The sequence below is a fragment of the Rana temporaria genome, chromosome 1 (assembly GCF_905171775.1).
Source record: "Rana temporaria chromosome 1, aRanTem1.1, whole genome shotgun sequence".
NCBI lineage: Eukaryota > Metazoa > Chordata > Amphibia > Anura > Ranidae > Rana > Rana temporaria.
Genome location: NC_053489.1, coordinates 606,678,810 through 606,700,950, shown reverse-complemented (window position 1 = coordinate 606,700,950; position 22,141 = coordinate 606,678,810). Strand labels below are relative to the sequence as shown.

Here is a 22,141-nt window from a genome sequence, read left to right as displayed (position 1 = left end):
ACTACAATTCCCATCATGCCTAGTCATGTCTGTGAATGTCAGTGCATTACAAGGCCTCATGGGATGTGTAGTTCTACAACAGCTGGAGGGCCGTAGTTTGAGGATCCCTGCCCCAAATGATTATTTAGTTTGGGGTTTAGTAAAGGCAAAGCCACTCTGCAGTACAAGCATAGTTGCTGAAAATCTGAGAGGAAGCACTGATGGTTTTAACATCCAATCCTGTAGAAGCAAAGTTGTTTTGTTTTCTTCCTTGCTTTGCACTTGTAGGAGTGGATTTGCCTTTAGTAAATGGACCCCAAAGTCCAAGATCCCTAATAATTTGGGGTGTACACAGCAAAATGCTAGAGTGCAATTTACATAATGGGAAACTATTTAGATTGATCTCTGTGTCCACAAGAAAATATATTAGTAAGGTATTACCCTCACTTCCTGTTTGGCTATGTGACAGGAAGTGAATGAATTAGAAAGGGTGAAGACACCTCACAAATGTTGTCACTATCAGGGGTGCAGACATCCCCAAAAAAATGAGCAGATAATACTTATTTGCAAATTAATAATTTTTTTAGTTAACATTGGGTGGGGTGCTCTAACACACACATTCCTACATATTAGCAACGCTCTATCCTGGCCTATTGGCATGGTTATATTTTCTTAGGGCTCTCAATAAAACTCTATGAAATTTGTGCTTAAACTAGAACCAGGGGCGGACTGACAACTCATGGGGCCCCCGGGCAATAGAAGATTATGGGGTCCCTCTGGCTTACAGATGACCACCACGCCAGGAGGTAGTGCAGAGGCGGGCAGCTAAAATCTTGGGATATTCACATTAAAAGCATGTCATTTTCGGACATATCAGGGACAGATCTAAAAAAAACACAGATTTTTACATACTGTCCCTGGTTTTACTGAGCCTGGCAACCCGGATGGGGCCCCCTAGTGGCATGGGGCCCTCGGGCAGTGCCCGAGTGACTCAATGGTCAGTCCGCCCCTGACAAGAACTATAATCAACAAGTTTTATTTTCTTTCATTTTGGATAGAGTGAGGGAGGGTTATAGGCCCTGTCAGTTTATTTTGTATTATCTGTGTCCAATTGGGGAGATTTGCCTTCACTTCCTGCCCCATAGCCAAACAGGAAGTGAGAGAAAAACTATGCAAATTAACCACTTCCTGCCCAGCCTATGGCCGATTTACGTCCGGGAAGTGGTTACACAATCCTGACAGGACGTCCTGCAGGATTTCATGCCGCACGCGCCTGTGGGGGCACGCAGCGCGGCGATCGGTGATGCGGGGTGTCAGTCTGACACCCTGCATCTCCGATCTCGGTAAAGAGTCTCTCACGGAGACGGAGACTCTTTACCACGTGATCAGCCGTGTCCAATCACGGCTGATCACGATGTAAACAGGAAGAGCCATCGATGGCTCTTCCTCACTCGCGTCTTACAGACGCGAGTATAGGAGAGCCGATCGGCGGCTCTCCTGACAGGGGGCGTTCGCGCTGATTGTTTATCAGCGCAGCCCCCCCTCGGATCACCACACTGGACCACCAGGGATGCCCACCCTGGACCACCAGGGTGTGCAAAAACAAAAAAAATATAGAACAAAAAAAACAAAAAGCATTAAAAAAATAAGAAAAAATATGCCAATCAGTGCCCACAAATGGGCACTGACTGGGAAAATCAGTGCCACCCCACAGTGCCCATCCATGCACAGTGCCCACCTATCAGTGCCCACCTGTGCCACCCATAAGTATCCATCAGTGCCACCCATAAGTGCCGCCCATAAGTATCCATCAGTGCCACCCATAAGTGCCGCCCATCTGTGCCGCCCATGAGTGCCCATCAGTGCCGCCTATGAGTGCCCATCAGTGCCGCCTATGAGTGCCCATCAGTGCCGCATAGCAGCGCCGCCAATCAATGCCACCTCATCTGTGCCGTCAGTACTACCTCATCGATGTCCATCAGTGCCATCTCATCGGGGCCCATCAGTGCCGCCATATCAGTGCCCGTAATTGAAAGAGAAAAACTTATTTACAAAAAAATTAACCTAAAAAAAGAAAAAGGTTTTTTTGTTTCAAAATTTGCAGTCTTTTTTTAGTTGTTGCGCAAAAAAAAAACGCAGAGGTGATCAAATAACAACAAAAGAAAGCTCTATTTGTGGGGAAAAAAGGACGCCAATTTTGTTTGGGTACAGTGTTGTATGACCGCGCAATTGCCATTCAAAGTGCGACAGTGTTGAAAGCTGAAAATTGGCTTGGGCGGGAAGGTGCGTAAGTGCCTGGTATGGAAGTGGTTAAGGGAATCCAGTGCCCCCCCAGAACTAGTGTGTGGGTCCCCTGAAAATTACTGGGCGGGGTTATACAAAAACAGGGTGTGACCTTGACAGGAAGGGGTGGGTCATTTTTCTATTAGGAGGTGCAGATATGTAGTCAGGCCTAGGGCAGAACCAAACCTTAATATACTACTGCATATTAGGGCTTATTTAGACCGGAACCGATTTACAGCGTGTTTTTATATTGTGGGAGGAAACCCACGCAGGCACAGGGAGAACATGCAAACTCCATGCAGATGCTGTCACGGGCGGGATTCGAACCAACGACTCTTTTGCTGCTAGGTCAAAGTGCTATACACTACACCACTGTGGTGAACGAACATGATTGCAGCTGAAAGCATGAGATCTTTTTTTTTTTTTTTCAATACCATGCTTTCCAGCCTTATTGACCCCGCCTCTCTCCATAAAGAGGACCTGTCACACACTAGTCCTATTACAAGGGATGTTTACATTCCTTGTAATAGGAAGAAAACTGATCATTTTTTTTTTATTTTTTTATTTCAGTGTAAAACATTATAAAACTAAATAAAAATAAATAAGAAAACCCCAAAAATAAATTTTAAAGCGCCCCGTCGCGACGAGCTCGCGCACAGAAGCAAACGCATACGCGAGTAGCGCCCGCATATGAAAACAGTATTCAAACCACACAAGTGAGGTATCGCCGCGATCGTTAGAGTGAGAGCAATAATTCTAGCCCTAGACCTACTCTGCAACTCAAAAAATGCAACCTGTAGAATTTTTTAAACGTCGCCTATCGAGTTTTTTAAAGGGTAAAAGTTTGACGCCATGCCACGAGCGGGCGCAATTTTTAAGCGTGACATGTTGGGTATCATTTTACTCGGCGTAACATTATCTTTCACAATATAGAAAAAAATTGGGCAAAATGTATTGTTGTCTTATTTTTTAATTCAAAAAAGTGATTTTTATCCAAAAAAAGTGCGCTTGTAAGACCGCTGCGCAAATACGGTGTGACAAAAAGTATTGCAATGACTGCCATTTTATTCCCTAGGATGTCTGCTAAAAAAAAAATATATAATGTTTGGGGGTTCTGATTAATTTTCTAGCCACAAAATTGTGATTTTCACATGAAGGAGAGAAGTGCCAGAATTAACCCGGTGGGCAAGTGGGGTCCCTCCAAATTAAATTACCAGGCCCTTCAGGTCTGGAATGGATATTAAGGGGAACCCCGCCGTAAAAACCCCAAAAAAAAAAGACGTGCGGTTCCCGGCAAATATCCATTCCAGACCCTTCAGGTCTGGTGTGGATTTTAAGGGGAACTCCACCCCAAATTGAAAAAAAAAATGGCGTGGAGTCCCCCTAAAAATCCACACCAGACCCTTATCCGAGCACGTTGACCTGGCCGGCCGCAGAAAGAGGGGGGGACAGAGTGCGGCCCCCCCCCCTCTCCTGAACCGCACCAGGCCACATGCCCTCAACATGGGGAGGATGTCCCCATGTTGATGGGGACAAGGGTCTCATCCCCACAACCCTTGCCCGGTGGTTGTGGGGGTATGCGGGCGGGAGGTTTATCAGAATCTGGAAGACCCCTTTAACAAAGGGGACCCCCAGATCCTGACCCCCCCCCCTGTGTGAAATGGTAATGGGGTACATTGTACCTCTACCATTTCACCCCAAAAAAAATGTCAAAGTGATAAAAATGACAGTAGCCGGTTTTTGACAAATCTTTTAATAAAGTCTTCTTTTCTTCTTTCCTTCGGGTTCTTCCGCTGCTTCTTTCTTCTCGTCCACATCTTGCCCGACGTCTTCTCTATCTTCTCCGTCCGTCCTTCCGCCTTCTGGTCCCGCATCTTGCCCGTTGTCTTCTCCGTCCGCCTCCTCGTCCGCATCTTGGGTCTTCTGCGGTCTTCTTCTCGGTCCGCCACCTTCTCGTCCCCTGCGTTTGAATTGTAATTGGCCGCCGTTTTCCCGCTCCTGGGACCCGCCCCCCTCTGACGCCACAAGTAAACTCCTTAGAAGGTCATGTGCGTCAGAGGGGGGCGGGGTCGCAGAGCGTCACACAGCGGGGGAATTCAATTTCAATCGCGCCGCCCGGAGAAGAAGTTCCCGCCGTGTCACACTCATGTGACCCCGCCCCCCTCTGACGCACATGACCTTCTAAGGAGTTTACTTGTGGCGTCAGAGGGGGGCGGGTCCCAGGAGCGGGGAAAACGGCGGCCAATTACAATTCAAACGCAGGGGACGAGAAGGCGGCGGACCGAGAAGAAGACCGCAGAAGACCCAAGATGCGGACGAGGAGGCGGACGGAGAAGACAACGGGCAAGATGCGGGACCAGAAGGCGGAAGGACGGACGGAGAAGATAGAAGAAGACGTCGGGCAAGATGTGGACGAGAGAAAGAAGCAGCGGAAGAACCCCGAAGGAAAGAAGAAAAGAAGACTTTATTAAAAGATTTGTCAAAAACCGGCTACTGTCATTTTTATCACTTTGACATTTTTTTTGGGGTGAAATGGTAGAGGTACAATGTACCCCATTACCATTTCACACAGGGGGGGGGTCAGGATCTGGGGGTCCCCTTTGTTAAAGGGGTCTTCCAGATTCTGATAAACCTCCCGCCCGCATACCCCCACAACCACCGGGCAAGGGTTGTGGGGATGAGACCCTTGTCCCCATCAACATGGGGACATCCTCCCCATGTTGAGGGCATGTGGCCTGGTGCGGTTCAGGAGAGGGGGGGGGCCGCACTCTGTCCCCCCCTCTTTTCTGCGGCCGGCCAGGTCAACGTGCTCGGATAAGGGTCTGGTGTGGATTTTTAGGGGGACTCCACGCCATTTTTTTTTCAATTTGGGGTGGAGTTCCCCTTAAAATCCACACCAGACCTGAAGGGTCTGGAATGGATATTTGCCGGGAACCGCACGTCTTTTTTTTTTTTTGGTTTTTACGGCGGGGTTCCCCTTAATATCCATTCCAGACCTGAAGGGCCTGGTAATTTAATTTGGGGAACCCCTACACATTTTTTTGTTTGTTTTATGAATGAATCCCTTTAGAATTGTCAGAGCCGACAATTCATTATAGCCGCCGTGTGAATTTTTAAATGACTTTTTTCCTTCAGAATGTCACTTTGTGCAGGGGGAGTTCTAAGTGCGGAGGAAAAAATGCGCTATTTCACATGCTGACATTACACCCCCCCTAGGTACGAAATTTAAAGGAATATTTCACTTTTATTGTTTCACTTTAAGAATTATTAATTTCACTGCTCCCGAAAAAAACGGCCGTTTTTAAAAAATAAAAAAAGCATTGATACATGTCCCTGGGGCAGGGACTGAGGTCCCCCAAACACTTTTTAGGACAAAACTTGCAGATTAGCCTTTAAAATGAACACTTTTGATTTCTCCCATAGACTTCTATAGGGAGTTCGGTGCGGCTCTTTACATTTAGTTTCAATGCCGCGGCGCTACGCGGTTCATGCGCCTGATTAAGCCTCCACCCCGAGTACTAATTAATGCATGAACCAGCGCAGCGCACATAGCTTAGTAAATCAGGCCCTGTGTCTCTATCTCTCTATCTCTCTCTGTCTGACTGACTGATCTTCTCTAAGAAACCGCCAAACACACTACACTAGGCAGCCGTGCAGGCTGCCTTTTATAGTGCGGGGGCGTGTACTAATCCCCCTGAGCCATAATTGGCCAAAGCCACCCTGGCTTTGGCCAATTATGGCTCTTTCTTTTTTTGAGCGCTGTGATTGGCCCAAAGCATGCGGGACATACAGCATGCTTGGCCAATCATCAGCGCTCAACGCCCAGTGAATTATGGACGTTTTGCGTCACTCGAATTTGGCGCGAACGACCCCTTTTGTTCGAGTTTCGACGAACGCTCGAACGACCGATGTTCGAGTCGAACATACGTTCGAATCGAACGCGGAGCTCATCCCTAAATGTAATTATGTATATCTAATATCTGTGAGATCCCTGTGCAAGATGCAAATGCTCACTGCTATTACAGTGCCACAATCTTCCAGGTCCAGTGCAGAGCAGCTGCCATTATGCATATTAACCACAAGAGGTCACTTGTCTTGCCACCCACCATTCACAGAATGCCTTGTATTTTTTCCAATGAATACAAGGTGGTCTCTGATTGGATGAGGTGGAGAGGCGGGACATTGATGTCACAATCTCCACCACATCCACATCCATCTGCTTCTCCTTGCCATGTTCAGTCACAGGCTGGGGGAGGGACAAGACCTTTAAACTGTTACCTAACTGCATCAAAGAAAAAACAGCTCTCCTGTCCTGCCAGATATGCCTATGCTGTTTGGCAGGACTGTGTAAATCTCAGGACTGGATAGAATGAAATACAAATTCTTTGGCAGTTAAACCGCTTCCATATATATCTTTATATGTCAGGCAGACAACTCCTCAGTGAATCTTCTAGAACAGACCCCCCAGTGAAATCCTGTTCTATCTTAACTTCAAAGAATTTAGCAGAACAAGCCCCCCAGCTCTGGCACAGCTGGGACCTCAATGAGAACAGGTAAAACAAACTGCTTGGCTGCCCAGAAGTGCAGTAGCCCTTCAGGCTGGGAACTTCACCTCCTGGACAAGAACGAGGCAGCTCCAAGCTTCAGACTGTTTATGCTCACTACCAGCCACCACCTGGGCACCCTCTCCTTAGTTAGGGATTGGCTGAGACAGCAAAAATATTCAGCTGCTGATTTGCTTCATCCAGTCCACTATATTCTGGAATCTGCCAGAAGGAAGCAATCAAACCTGCAGCTAGTGAAACCTAAACTAACTAGCAGCCTTGCTAGTCTCTAAGCAGTGTTCTCTCCTGCTGTCCTCTTATTTGCTCTCTTATGTCCCTCTCCTGCAGGATCTTTTTTCTCCTTTTGGATACACCCGAGCCCCGGCCCAAGGTCACCCCCCCCCAGATTGGAGAGCTCCCTGGGCTTGGCTGACCCTGGGTATTTAGGGAGGCCTGCCCCCTTCCAATCCAAGTTGGGGATTAGTCAAGGCTCCTCAGAATACCCCAGGAAGCTCCATCTCTCCTCCTCTAGCACCATCTAGAAAGAAGATGGAGGTGACAGTGATGCTGCATGTGAGTCACCCAGCCCTGCCCTCAACCACTCCCAGCCCAGAATGAAAACAAACAGGCCTAGTCACCAGCTAGGCCTGCCTAAATTTTCCTACTCTGCTAGAAAAATCCTCATTCTAGCACCTACCTAACTAGAGGGTGCTACAAATATGACCAAAAAATTGGCAGATCCTCCAATTTGTTGAATGCATAATAAGTAAGATAAGAAAAAATAAATAAATAACAGGGTAAAACAAAAAGGGGCAGGAGAAATGCTTAGCCGAGGCCCACAACTTGCGTGGCCACAAGGCTGGGCTATGCAAGGGTGGTCAGACCACCCACCAGCACCTGTGATGGCAAAGAGATGGATGGTGAAGGTGGCAGAAGGAGATTTGTACAGACACTGCCAGCACTGTATAGCTTCAGAGGGAACGGCAACTAACACAGGTTTTCTAATCTTCCCAGTCCATGTCCTCACCAAGAATGTGTGGTCAGTGAAAATGTTCCTGCACATACAGAGAGTGAAAAAGCAGAATCAGGCAGCGACTAGCTCATGGTGCATGTGCAGCTTAAGAGTTAAACTTCCTCTGCCACACATGTAACGAATGATGTCTGGTTCCTCTCTACCCCCACATTTGTGTTTATTTGCAAAAAAGGGATCTAACAGCAAAAAAGGGGATCTAACAAATATACGACAAGTCATTTAAAGGGCATTTCTATTTTTGCAGATAAATAAGGGGAAAAACCCCACTATATGTTTGTTAACCACTTAAGGACCGCCTCCTGCACATATACGTCGGCAGAATGGCACGGCTGGGCACATCAACGTATATGTACGTTGATCTTTAAGCCCAGCCGTGGGTGGTGGGCGCGCGCCCGCGACCCGGTCCAAAGCTCCGTGACCAGGACCGCGGGACCAGCGGACCCGATCGCCGCTGGAGTCCCGCGATCAGTCCCCGGAGCTGAAGAACGGGGAGAGCTGTGTGTAAACACGGCTTCCCCGTTCTTCACTGTGGCGGTGTCATCGTTCGTGTGATCTCTTTTATAGGGATCCACAATCGATGACGTCACACCTACAGCCACACCCCCCTACAGTTGTAAACACACTTGAGGTCACACATAACCCCTTCAGCGCCCCCTGTGGTTAACTCCCAAACTGCAACTGTCATTTTCACAGTAAACAATGCATTTTTAATGCATTTTTTGCTGTGAAAATGACAATGGTCCCAAAAATGTGTCAAAATTGTCCGATGTGTCCGCCATAATTTGTAGTCACGAAAAAAATCGATGATCGCCGCCATTAGCAGTAAAAAAAAAAATTTATAAAAATGCAATGAAACTATCCCCTATTTTGTAAACGCTATACATTTTGCGCAAACCAACCGATAAACACTTTTGCGCTTTTTTTTTACCAAAAATAGGTAGAAGAATACGTATCGGCCTAAACTGAGGAAAAAAAAATTATATATTTTGGGGGATATTTATTATAGCAAAAAGTAAAAAATATTGAATTTTTTTCAAAATTGTCGCTCTATTTTTGTTTATAGTGCAAAAAATAAAAACCGCAGATGATCAAATACCACCAAAAGAAAGCTCTATTTGTGGGAAAAAAAGGACGCCAATTTTGTTTGAGAGACACATCGCACGACCGCGCAATTGTCTGTTAAAGCGACGCAGTGCCGAATCGCAAAACCTGGCCTGGTCCTTCAGCTGCATTTTGGTCCAGGTCTTAAAGGGGTGGTTCACCCTAAAAACTACTTTTTTTTATTACACTGGCCCCCCACATTACAATACGATTAAGGCTATCATTATTTTTTTGATGCTGTACATACCTTTGTACAGCATATTCACCCGTTGCGAGTCCCACGGGAGTGGGCGTTCCTCACATGTCTGTGATTGACATTTTGACCAAAAACAAGCTCCCCCCGTCGCGTAAGCCGTGTCACGATTGGCGAAGGAGCCGAATGGCGATGCGCATGCGCAGTATAGCGCCGACTCGCCGTTCGGCTCCTTTCGCCAACCGTGACGCGGCTTACGCGACGGGGGGAGCTCGTTTTTGGTCAAAATGTCAATCACAGACATGTGAGGAACGCCCACTCCCGCGGGACTAGCAACGGGTGAATATGCTGTACAAAGGTATGTACAGCATCAAAAAAATAATAATAGCCTTAATCGTATTGTAATGTGGGGGGGCAGTGTAATAAAAAAAAGTAGTTTTTAGGGTGAACCACCCCTTTAAGTCGTTAAGTGTTCCCAATTTACACAGCATAACTAAAACGTTTTTTAAAAATATATCTTACCTTTTTAGATGTTTCTCAGGAGGAGGTGTCATGGCTGACTGCAAGTTTTTTGTCCCAAGTCTGTCCTGAATAACATACAATGCAAGAAGCCCAATCTCTACACCTTTAACGCTTTGGGCAGACAGGGTTCAAATCTAGTTACCAGTTGTTAATGAAGATTTTCTGCACAGTACAGACAGGGTGGTTAATTATGGCAAGCACAGCTGACCAGCCCTTCATAAACAGGGAGAACTACCTAGGATTTTTCCTTGTTGGAGGGTCCAGAATACAGCATCTCATGTAAAAGAATATCTGGTGATCCTGCCACGACGGTCCTTGTTAAGGCATCTCTTGTTATGATGTGAGAAGTGTCTCCAATTGAGCCCCTGCAATGTCACCCTGTCACACGTTCCCATATAGGTGGTTTTTTCGCACGTTGCATGGGACTGCTCCAACATTTTCACTTTCATAAAACCAATTCAGAACAGTGGTTCCGCCAAAGCTGGAGAAGGTCCACATAACAGGCAGGAGGTAGCAACAGAAGGTGAAAAAAGATGACAACTTTTTTTCTTTTTTTAATGTGGCAGTTATTTGATACACAGTGCTTTAGCTAAGTACATTTTATCTGGTTAGGGTTTAGCGCTAGTTAACTACTTAAGGACCCCTTCACGCCAATATACGTCGGCAGAAGGGCACGGCTGGGCACAGGCACCTACCTGTACGTTGCCTTTAAGAGCCCAGTCGTGGGGTCGCGAGCACCGCCGCCGCCGGTGGGCTCGCGACACGGCCTGAAGCTCCGTGACCGGGACCCGCTGCCCCGATCGCCGCCGGTGTCCCGCGATCGGTCACAGGAGCTGAAGAACGGGGAGAGGTGTGTGTAAACGCATCTTCCCCGTTCTTCTGTGTGGCAGTGACACTGATCGTCTGTTTCATGATATAGGGAACGGCGATGAGTGACGTCACACCTAAAGCCACGCCCCCCTACAGTAAGAATCACTCCTTTAGGGCACACTTAACCCCTTAGCGCCACAGTGGTTAACCCCTTCACTGCCATTGTCATTTTCACAGTAATCAGGGCATTTTTATAGCACTTTTCGCTGTGAAAATGACAATTGTCCCAAAAATGTGTCAAAAGTGTTCGATTTGTCCGCCATAATGTGGCAGTCATGAAAAAAAAACGCTGATTGCCGCCATTACTAAAAAAAAAAAAAATTTTTTATAAAAATGCCATAAAACTATCCCCTATTTTGTAAACGCTATAAATTTTGCGCAAACCAATCGATAAACGCTTATTGCGATTTTTTTCTTTACCAAAAATAGGTAAAAGAATATGTATTGGCCTAAACTGAGGAAAAAATATGTTTTTTTATATCTTTTTTGGGGATATTTATTATAGCAAAATGTAAAAAATATTAAATTTTTTTCTAAATTGTCGCTCTATTTTTGTTTATAGCACAAAAAATAAAAACCGCAGAGGTAATCAAATACCACCAAAAGAAAGCTCTATTTGTGGGAAAAAAAAGGACGCCAATTTTGTTTGGGAGCCACGTCGGTCAATTGTCAATTGTCAGTTAAAGTGACGCAGTGCCAAATCTCAAAAAAGGGCAAGGTCCTTAGGGTTCACCCTAAAAACTATTTTCTAACAATACATTGAGCTGACTCTCGACAATGACAGTATGCCGTTTTTTTTTGTTTGTTTTTTTGCTGTACATACCTCGTACAGCTATTTTCTTCCCTGGCTTCCAGGTAGTGAATCCCGCGGGAGTGGGCGTTCCTATCCAGCAGGTGATTGACGTGATGACAAAAACTACCTCCCCCCGTCGCATAAGGAGCGATTTGCCGAAAGAAGCCAAACTGCGAGTCGGCGTTATACGGCGCCTGCGCACCGCCGTTCGGCTTCTTTCGGCAACTCGTGACGCTCCTTATGTGACAGGGAGGTCGTTTTTGTCATCACGTCAATCACCTGCTGGATAGGAACGACCACTGCCGCGTGATTAACTACCCGGAAGCTGTGGGGAAAAATAGCTGTACGAAGGTATGTACAGCGAAAAAAAAACGCATACTGTCATTGTTGCAAGCGAGCACAATGTAAAGGTAGAAAAATGTTTTAGGGTGTTTTAGGGTGAACCTCCGCTGTCTATCCATTAAAATGCATGTGCCTCCACTGTGGGGACGCTCATTGTTTAGTGTTAGGACCACAGATATTGCAGGGTGCCTTGGCGCGGCTCTGTGGCTCACGCATGCGTTTGCAAATGCGTGCGGACCGAACCCCTGTTTTTAACGCATACTGTAGACAGGTTAATTGGTTCTCTGCAAGCTGGTCGGTAAGTAGGCTTGGTTTTTCCCTGGGCATTCCCCAGGTTTTTGTTGTTATCTGCTTTAGCCTTCCAATGCTACTTACTGTTATGGCCAGCTATAGATGGGGGCAGTGGACATGTTTATGCTTCACCTGTGGTGTTTATATTGGTCCATCAGTGCACCAACACCTTTGCAGCCATTGTGCTACATGCTGGGTGCTTGGTGTGCTCTTGTACCTTTAAAGGAGGGGTGGCTTCCCTTCAGTTCACCTGCCCCTGTCTATCCATTAAAATGCATGTGCCTCCACTGTGGGGACGCTCATTGTTTAGTGTTAGGACCACAGATATTGCAGGGTGCCTTGGCGCGGCTCTGTGGCTCACGCATGCGTTTGCAAATGCGTGCAGACCGAACCCCTGTTTTTAACGCATACTGTAGACAGGTTAATTGGTTCTCTGCAAGCTGGTCGGTAAGTAGGCTTGGTTTTTCCCTGGGCATTCCCCAGGTTTTTGTTGTAACCTCCGCATTAACCTGCATAATGGTGCGGGTCTTTAGTGGTTAACCACTTCAAGACCGGACACTTTCACCCCCTTCCTGCCCAGGCCATTTTTAAGTTTTCAGTGCTTTTACACTTTAAATGACAATTACAATTACTCAGTCATGCAGTAATTTTTTTTTTTTTAGCCAGATAGAGCTTTAATTTGTGGTATTTAATCACCACTATTTATATATATATATATATATATATATATATATATATATATATATATATATATATATATATATATATATATATAAATAAATAAAACCAACATTTAAAAAAAAAAAAAACATTTTCTTTGTTACCATTTTGCAAATAAATAAACATGTCTTCATAAATTTAGGCTGAAATGTGTTCCGCTAAATTTCTTTGGTAAAGTAATCCAAATCGGTGTATAAAATGTAGTGTGTGTGAACGTCATAGAAATATGGTAAACACTGCGCTGCTTAGAGAGTACAGCAGCTAACACAGCTAGTTTTGAATAAAAAAGCAAAAACAGAAGGAAAAAATAAAGTGTAGCACTTAAACCAGGTAAATAATAAAATTATACTTGGATCTTATATTAAGTGACAAGAAGAACTCAGTGACCGTTCATAATTGCAACATGGTCTCATTAAGTGTGTGAACAAAATAAAAAAACATGATGCGTGAATAAACAATGTGATATAAAAGGATGCAAAAGTCCATATAAATTATATTCCACCACGTGAGAAGGGATACAATCCAAGGAATGCAATGACGTCCTTGTAGTGATCAGACCACCACCAACAGTGTAGTAATCTGCTTACCGGAAATGGTGGACTAAAGGGGACGTATGTCGCCTGAAGTCAAAAAAGGCTTAAAAGCGTATATCCAGGGTCATGGAAGCAGGCAGCTAGATGTGATGATCATCCAATGCTTCTGATAGGACACAGCTTCAAGGGGAACTTTTTGATGAAAGGGAAGGTTCCTAGGCCCAACCACTCAAAGTGGTATCAGAGATGTTTGTTTAAAAGGAAAAAGAGAAGGGTAGCGTAAAATTGTAACAAAAAAAACATTTATTTGTAAAAGACAGCAATTACACTCACATGTAGGCTGAAATAATCAAGCGTGTATACACAATTGAGGCGGCAGTGGAAGCGACCCGATGCATTTCGTATAAAAATACTTCATCTGGGATGAAAAATATAAATTGTGTTGTGTGAACGTTATAGAGTCTACAAACTATGCTATATATACTGTATATATTTTAAAATTGATCAGTCATGATGTCTAGATGGCCTATCTCATTTCATTAGACCCTAAAATGAGTGGACAGTACAAATACCATCAAATATACCACCTTTGTGGAAAGTAGACAATCCTAGGTATTTAGTAAGAAGTATAGTGAATTTTTGTCATTTGTCATTTTTGTTATTGGTAATTTTATTGCTAATATATTTTGGAAAATTAAGAAATAAAAAAAAGTTGTAATTTTAGTTATTTCTCACACACAACATAAGCATACTTACAATTACATCCCAAAAACATTCTGCTACTCCCCCCAAGTATGGGGATATCACATGTGAGACTTTTTCACAGCCTAACTGCAAAAAGAGACCCAAAATCCAAGGGGCACCTTCAGGCTTTCTTGGGGCATAAATTACTCCAACTTTCAGGCTGCCCTGGAGCACCAGAACAGTGGAAACACCCACAAATTGACCACATTTTGTAAAGCAATCACCCTAAGGTATTTTCTAAGAGGCATAATGAGTCTTTTGCAGATGTCATTTTTTTGCTACACATTTTTGGGAAATGCAAAAATAAAATAAAATAAAAATGTATTTGTTTTTACACTAAGTTGCCAATTAATAAGATACTTCTAACTCACAGTATAGGTATACATAATTTACCCCAAAACACATTCTACTACACCTCCTGAGTATTGAAATACCACCTGTGCGAGAGTTTTTCACAATCTAACCATATATAGAGGCCCAAAATCCAAGGAGCACTTCGGGCTTTTAAGGAACATAAGATACGCATCCAATTTCCTGACTGCCTCTCACATTTTTGGAAGCCCTGGAGCACCAGGACAGTAGAAACGCCCACAAAATGGCAACATTTTGGAGAGAAAACACCCCAAGATATTTTTTCAGAAGCACTATGAGTCTTTTAAAGATTTCACTTTGTTGCCACAAGTTTTTAGAAAATGCGTAAACAATTTTATTTTTTTACACAAACTTGTCAGTTTTGTAATATAGTTCTCACACATAGCATAGGAATACTTAGAATTACACCCCAAAACACATTATGCTACTCCTCCTGAGTATGGCGATACCACATGCGTGAGATTTTTTTCAATTGTAGAAAGAAATGTTTGGACAGCCGCACTCTGGAAAAACCTTCTTGGTTGCCTTTTATTGATAAAAGTTTTCAAACACCACACATCACAGCAAAGACAGGGGCATACAGCTGACGTTTCGCACTACAATCTATGAGTAAGCACTGATTGTAGTGCGAAACGTCAGCTGTATGCCCCTGTCTTTGCTGTGATGTGTGGTGTTTGAAAACTTTTATCAATAAAAGGCAAACGAGAAGGTTTTTCCAGAGTGCGGCTGTCCAAACATTTCTTTCTACAATTGCTTCGTGCATTGCACCTGGGTTTCTCTGAGAGGATACGGATTCATCCACATACCTAATTGGAGCGGTGACTATCTTCTCTCTATAGACTTTTTTCAATGTTTGGACTTAATATGTACCAGACATCAACCAACACTGCATTAAAGACAGTGTGCTGTAATGTAGATTCTTTCCCTTGCGGGTTAATTTGATGCAGCTGCTGTTTGCCCACATAATTTCCAGCCAAGCTCCTTCAGTTTTCAATCAATATCAGCCAAGGCAATATATCCTTGATAGGCTTAAAGGGAGGCCCTTGAAGGTTTGACAAAAGCAGATTGAGATACCACAGCGCTATCAGAGAGCATCTGTGGGGAAGCCAGGGCTGGGACAAGGGAGGGGCAGTTGGGGAAGCTGCCCTGGGTGTCATTTTTTCATGTGGGGAAAGAGTGCGATTCGTTTACTTTTCTTCTGGATGCCACATTTGAGCATCAAAATAAAATTGGCAATACAATGGTACTGCAGTATCAGTATCACCCAAAAGACACCCAATGTTAATATATAAACGTCTGAAATTAGAGAGGATTGTTAAGAATCGGAGCAGAAAGGGAGGATAAAAAGGGGGGGGAAAAGTCAAAGGTACAGGCGCATAGTACGAGTAATCATCGTGCCATGCCGCGCCAGAGGGAATGCTGACTTGGATAAGTGCCATGGATGGGCAGAGCAGCACCAGTACAGGGTGGGAGGAGGGCTGTTAGGTGTCTCCAAGTCTCTGCTCTTCAGCTTGCAGCAAGATAGCCATTAGGAGTGGCTTGGGTTGGACCTACAAGGAACATATGTTTCAGAGATTGCCTGCCAACAAGCTACCTGAATCAGAAGACTATCTTCCAGTGCTGGGACAAGACCAACTAGTGCCCAGGGCAAAGATGCCAAAATGCCCCCCCCCCCATCATTATGTGCAAGCTTATGAGGAGGAGGAGGGGGAAAGAGAGAGCACAGCCCACACCTCCTCCTGGCTCTCTCTTCCTCTCCTTGCCGCTTTAAAACTTGGGTTGGCAGTAGTATTGACTCCTTACAGCCTTATAGTAGAAGAAACTTGCGGTAACCCCAATCCTTACAATACACGCTGCGCCCAGGGCAGCCATCCCTTCTGCCCACCCCTTGTCCCGGCCCTGCTATCTTCACACTAGCCCTTGCTCTGAAGCAATTCATGATAGATGGCTTTTCAGAGTAGCTAAGCAGCTGCTGTCAGGTGTTCAGAAGACAATCATACTGCCTCTTGAATGCCCCACCCCCCTCCTTTTTTTTTGTGCAGCAATTTGAAATGGAGCAAATGCACCACAATTATTATTCAAGTGTTTGGCTAACACACCCTTGGCTCCATTGACTTGAACGGCCAAGTTTAACAGGTGCTGCTGCCTGTCAACTTAATGCGTTTAGTTTGCTGTGGCGCAATGATGCAGAACATCTCAGCCGCAGCATGTAAACAACTCCTACTAGTTGTATTTTCGACTTAGGCTGGGTTCACACTCGTGCGAATTGGATGCGGTTTTCTCCGCATCCAATTCACATGACAGGAGATTGTGTCACCCTATGAAGCCGATTCACTAATTTCCAGGGCAGCTGCAGAGCGGCTTGCACAGGAATCCTGTGCATCTTTGGCTCAGTTTCAGGGCCAAATTCAGGCAAAAATGTGTCCCTGTTCGTCCCTGAAACAGAGAACAGGGACACACCAGACCCCTGTTGCAAGCCGCATCTGAAAGCAGTGTGAACCCAGCCTTAAAGCGTTAGTAAAGGAAAAAAAATTTTTTTTTTTAAATAACAAACATGCCATACTTACCTCCACTGTGCAGTTCGTTTTGCACAGAGTGGCTCCGGATCCACGTCTTCTGGGTCCCTCGGCAGCTGTCTCTGGTCCTCCCCGCAATTACTCACCACAGTCATGCAAGAGAGCTTGCATGGTGGTCACTAATTGCTGGAGCGCTCCCGTAATACAGCGAGCGGCCATAGCCGATCGCTGTATCACTCGGCCCCGCCCCTCAGCGCGCCGCGTCATGGATGTTATTGACAGCAGCGCCAGCCAATGGCTGCGCTGCTCTCAATCCATCCGCTCCAGCCAATCAGCGGCCAGGCTGAGCGGCGAAGAGGATCGCGGGACCGCGCACGGGACTTTCGAGGGGTCGGGTAAGTATAAGGAGGGCTCGGGGGGGGGGGGGGGGGGGGTTGGCAGTATCAGATGTTTTTCACCTTAATGTATAGATTGCAATAAGGTGAAAAAACATTTTCCTTTACAACTCCTTTAAGGTGGAATGGGGGTAAAACTGTGGCTGTTATCCCTAGGTTCACACCTATGCGGTTTTTTTTTTGCAGTTTGCAGAATTGCATTACAGTCCATTTAACATGGTTTCCTATGGTACAAGTTCACATCTATGTGTTTTGCAGCCGCTGCGCTTTTGGAAAGGGTCGGGGGCTGTTTTGCGTGTAATAAACTTCAATGGAATCACACCAGAAATGCAAGTGTTGTGTTTGTGATGCAATTTTTGATGTGTTTTGCGTTTTGCAGTTTTTATTTTAATACTGTATATAACTGGTTGCTAAGCAGGGGGCCAGGAAGCCGGCCACCGCGTCCTTAACAACCGACAAGTATTCAGCTGTTAGTGGGGTTCCCTGATGATAGCTGAATGTAAAACTAAAAACAATTTCCAGAAAAGAAAATTGGAAAAAAAAAAAAAACGGTGTGGAGTCTCCCCAGGTCCATACCGGGCCCTTCGGGGCATCCCCCCCCCCCCCACAATCCATACCAAACCTTTATCCGAGCATGCAGCCCAGCGGGTCAGGAAAGGGAGGGGACGAGCGCACGCCCCCCCTCCTGAACCATACCAGGCCGCATGCCCTCAACATGGGGGGGGGGGAGGGTTCTGCAAGAGGTTATCTCCAGTGTGTCCCCTCTAATTGTGTTTTTGTGACAACTGGAAAATTGAAAATTTTCTATAATTTCTTAAAAGATGCCGTGACCCGGATTCGAACCGGGGTTGCTGCGGCCACAACACAGAGTACTAACCACTATACGATCACGGCCGACGAGCCAGGTAGGAGTCGAACCTACAATCTTCTGATCCGTAGTCAGACGTGTTATCCATTGCGCCACTGGCCCTAATGTGTCCCTGAGGCCATAAGATTAGTCTAATCCTTGACCTGTAGACCATCCTTGACATCCTGTCTATACATGTAAATTTGTTGTTCTACACATATTCCTGTGTGAACTTGCTGTTATCTACTAATTTCATGTTGACTGAAAGGTTGTAATTTGCACTTTTTATTGTGCCCCATGCATCATCCCCTTCCTTCCTTGTGACAGCGCCAATTCCTGGATGGCTGCACCTAGCACTGTCACATGGGGAAGGGGAGAAAGTCTGTGTAAGCTCAAATGTCCCTTCAAGATTTTTTATTTTTTTAGTTGAAAGTCTGTGTAAGCTCAAATGTCCCTTCAAGATTTTTTTTTTTTTTAGTTGAAATTGGCGTCCTGAAAAAAACGACCGTTTTTAAAACTTTTTTTCCATTGATACATGATACATTCCCTCAGGCAAGACCCAGGTTCTCAAAGACGTTTTCACAGGCATACTATAGACACCCAGCAGGTACAATATTTAAAGGAATTTTTCATTTTTTTTAATTCAAGCATCATTAAAATCACTGCTCCTGAAAAAAAGACTTTTTGTTCCATTGATACATGTTCCCTGGGGCAAGACCCGGGTTCTCAAAGACGTTTTACAACAATAACTTGCATATTAGGCTTTAAAATGAGCACTTTTGAATTTGAACGTTCGAGTCCCATAGATGTCAATGGGGTTCTAAATGTTTGTGCGAACGTTCGGTCCATTCTAAGGTTCTGGTGCGAACCAAATGGGGGGGTGTTCAGCTCATCCCTAACTAACAGCGTAGCACAACCCGGCGGGGACTCTTTCTGTGCTGCCCCCCTGCAAAGTGCTTCCCTAGGCCTGGGCCTTGTTAGCCTAGGCCAGGATACAGCATTGACTCTGGGCACACAGCAGAGAGGGCAGGCAGAGAAATCCATGGAGGACTCTGGGCACACAGCAGAGAGGGCAGGCAGAGAAATCCATGGAGGACTTTGGGCACACAACAATAAGGGCTGGTAGGGCAATCAGTGAAGGACTCTAAGCACACAACAGAGAGGGCAGGCATGAGAGTCCGTGGAGGACTATGGGCACACAGCAAATGGCAGGCAGGGCACACAATGTAGAGGGCAGGCAGGGCAATCAGTGAAGGACTTTGAGCACACAGCAGTTTTTTATTTTGTTTTATGTTTTTTATTTTGTTTGTTTATGTTTTTAGTGGTTGAACTGGATGGACTTGTGTCTTTTTTCAACCTGACTAACTATGTAACTATGTAACTATGTAAGGCAGGCATGGCAATCAGTAAAGGACTCTGAACACACAACAGAGAGGGCAGCCAGGACAATCAATTAAGGACTCTGGGCACACAGCAGAGAGGGCAGACAGGGCAAACTATGGAGGACTCTGGGCACACAGCAGAGAGGGTAGACAGGGTAAACTATGGAGGACTCTGGGCACACAGCAGAGGGGGCAGACAGGGTAAACTATGGAGGACTCTGGGCACACAGCAGAGAGGGCAGACAGGGTAAACTATGGAGGACTCTGGGCACACAGCAGAGAGGGCAGACAGGGCAAACTATGGAGGACTCTGGGCACACAGCACAGGTTCTGGCAGCAAGTAGCTGCTACAGCAAATGGTCAACAAAGTGGGGAATGGAATATGGAACCACAAGTCCTCCCAGCAGCCTTTGTGTCCAGAAAACAGCACACAGTCCATATTGAACTGTGAATCTCAGCAGCTCTTAGTTTTCATCTAATGAAACCATGATTTCCTCTATGTCCATCATGGGAGTAAGCTTAGAATCGTCTGACACGTTACACAGCATAGGGATATTATATGGTAATTTGGATTCAGCCAAAACCTCTGTTCCCAAATTGTCGGGGGTTGAGGCGGCTGGCTTTATCCTGGTACAGGACACAATAACGTCTGTGCTACATGCTAAGCCAAACCTCATCTCATACCTCCTTGGGGTGCACAGGAACATACAGATCAATTATGCAGATACACTTTCCTCATTACACGTGGCCTCTGGATTAGAGATAGTTGCTTTCACAAAGCAAAACATTTCCTGTCATCCTCCCATTGCAGGGTCCTGGAACACAATAGGAAGTGAGAGGGCATTTCCGGTTTAAGGAAAATTGCCTCCCAAGACAGTTGTCACCCTAACAAATGTCTTCATTAATAGATCTCCCTTTTCGCCCTTTTTCCTTCTTTAATGCCAACTGGAAAATTGAAGATTTCCTATCATTTCCTAACTCTGCTTACAAAATGTTGCCGTGACCCGGATTCGAACCGGGGTTGCTGCGGCCACAACACAGAGTACTAACCACTATACGATCACGGCCGACGAGCCAGGTAGGAGTCGAACCTACAATCTTCTGATCCGTAGTCAGACGCGTTATCCATTGCGCCACTGGCCCTGCTATGGCACTGTGCCCCTAGGCCTTGATATTATTCTAGTCATTGGCATGCCTGCCCTCTCTAAATCTGTTAGTTTGTTGTGTTGTACATCTTCCTGTACGAATGTGCCGTTCTTGTCCACTGAATTTATGTGTTGATTATAAGGTTAAGTGCATTGTCCTCTTCCTCCCATGTGACAGTGCCAATGCTTGGTTGGACGCACCTAGCAGTGCCATGTGGGCGAGGGGAGAAAGTTCCCAGCCTTGTTTAAGCTTAAATGTTCCTCTGAATTGTTTCGGTGGTTGCAGCCAATAAAGATAGCAAAGATTGGAGTCTGCGCCCCATGGAGAGGTATTAGGAGTCTTCTTTAGCATGGGGGATTTTTTTTTTTTTTTTTTTTTAAATCTGGTTCCTGAATATAGATTGCAAACATTTTATATTCTATAATATTTATATATTTAAGGGAATATTTTCTAAAAAGAATAAGAAATGTTACAATTCTGAGCTGTCCATATCTGAAGCCATAACATTTTACATGAATTAGTGTTACATAAAAATATTTAAATGTATAATAAAAGTATATTAAGGCCTCAGGCACACAGGAATTTATTTTTCCTCCCCTGAATGCCTATGCTCCGGGGGGTTTGGGGGAAGCAGCGGTGAAAACGCGCCTAAAGCCATGTTGTGCAAAAGCGTTTTGGTGATATAATTGGTATCTCACTTGCTCGAAACTTGCACGGATTTACCCCCTACCCCTAATACCTGCTGGAGGAACTGTGGACTTGCTGAGACCTCTATGCATATATGGTGGAACAATCCAGAGCTTACCACTTTCTGGTCCTCACTCAACAAACTTCTCTCTCCTCTCTGTTCCTGCCCACTGCACTGGGTGGGGGCCGATGCTCATGACCGGTGGTTCGCGATGACCGCCGGACACACGCAAATATAGGCACGAGAGTCAGAACATGGGTGTGTGTGTGTGTGTGTAAACCCACACATCCTAGTTCTGTGAGGAGAGGAGATGCAGATTGTGAGTTCCTTCTAGCTAGGAACCACGATCTATCATTTCCTCCAGTTAGTCCCCTCCCCTTATAGTTAGAACACACCTAGGGAACACAGTTAACCCTTTGATCGCCCCCTAGTGTTAATCCCTTCCCTGCCAGTGACATTTACACAGTAATCAGTTCATTTTTATAGCACTAATCGCTGTATAATTGTGAATAGTCCCAAAAATGTGTCAAAAGTGTCTGCTCTGTTCGCCATAATGTCGAGGTCCCGATAAAAAAATCGCTGATAGCCGCCATTACTAGTAAAAAAAAATCAAATAATGAAAATGCCATCAATCTATCCCGTATTTTGAAGACACTATAACTTTTGCGCAAACCAATTAATATATGCTTATTGCGATTTTTTTATTACCAAAAATGTGTAGAAGAATACATATCGGCCTAAACTGAGAAAAAAAATTTGCTTTTTTTAAAAAAATTGGGGATATTTGTTATAGCAAAAAGTACAAAATATTGTTTTTTTTTTTATCAAAATTGTCGCTTTTTTTTGT

At 45.1% G+C, this 22,141-nt stretch overlaps 1 protein-coding gene and 4 non-coding genes across 6 annotated transcripts in view; 1 reads left to right on the top strand and 4 right to left on the bottom strand.

The window, feature by feature from the left end:
• PACRGL (parkin coregulated like) overlaps nucleotides 1–22,141 on the top strand; it is a 79,578-nt gene that overhangs the window by 53,306 nt on the left and 4,131 nt on the right. The window lies entirely within an intron of this gene.
• TRNAH-GUG lies at nucleotides 18,054–18,125 on the bottom strand. Its single transcript has one exon. It is a non-coding gene; the product is annotated as a tRNA-His (tRNA).
• On the bottom strand, nucleotides 18,129–18,201 carry TRNAR-ACG. Its single transcript has one exon. It is a non-coding gene; the product is annotated as a tRNA-Arg (tRNA).
• TRNAH-GUG lies at nucleotides 20,456–20,527 on the bottom strand. The gene has a single exon. It is a non-coding gene; the product is annotated as a tRNA-His (tRNA).
• TRNAR-ACG lies at nucleotides 20,531–20,603 on the bottom strand. The gene has a single exon. It is a non-coding gene; the product is annotated as a tRNA-Arg (tRNA).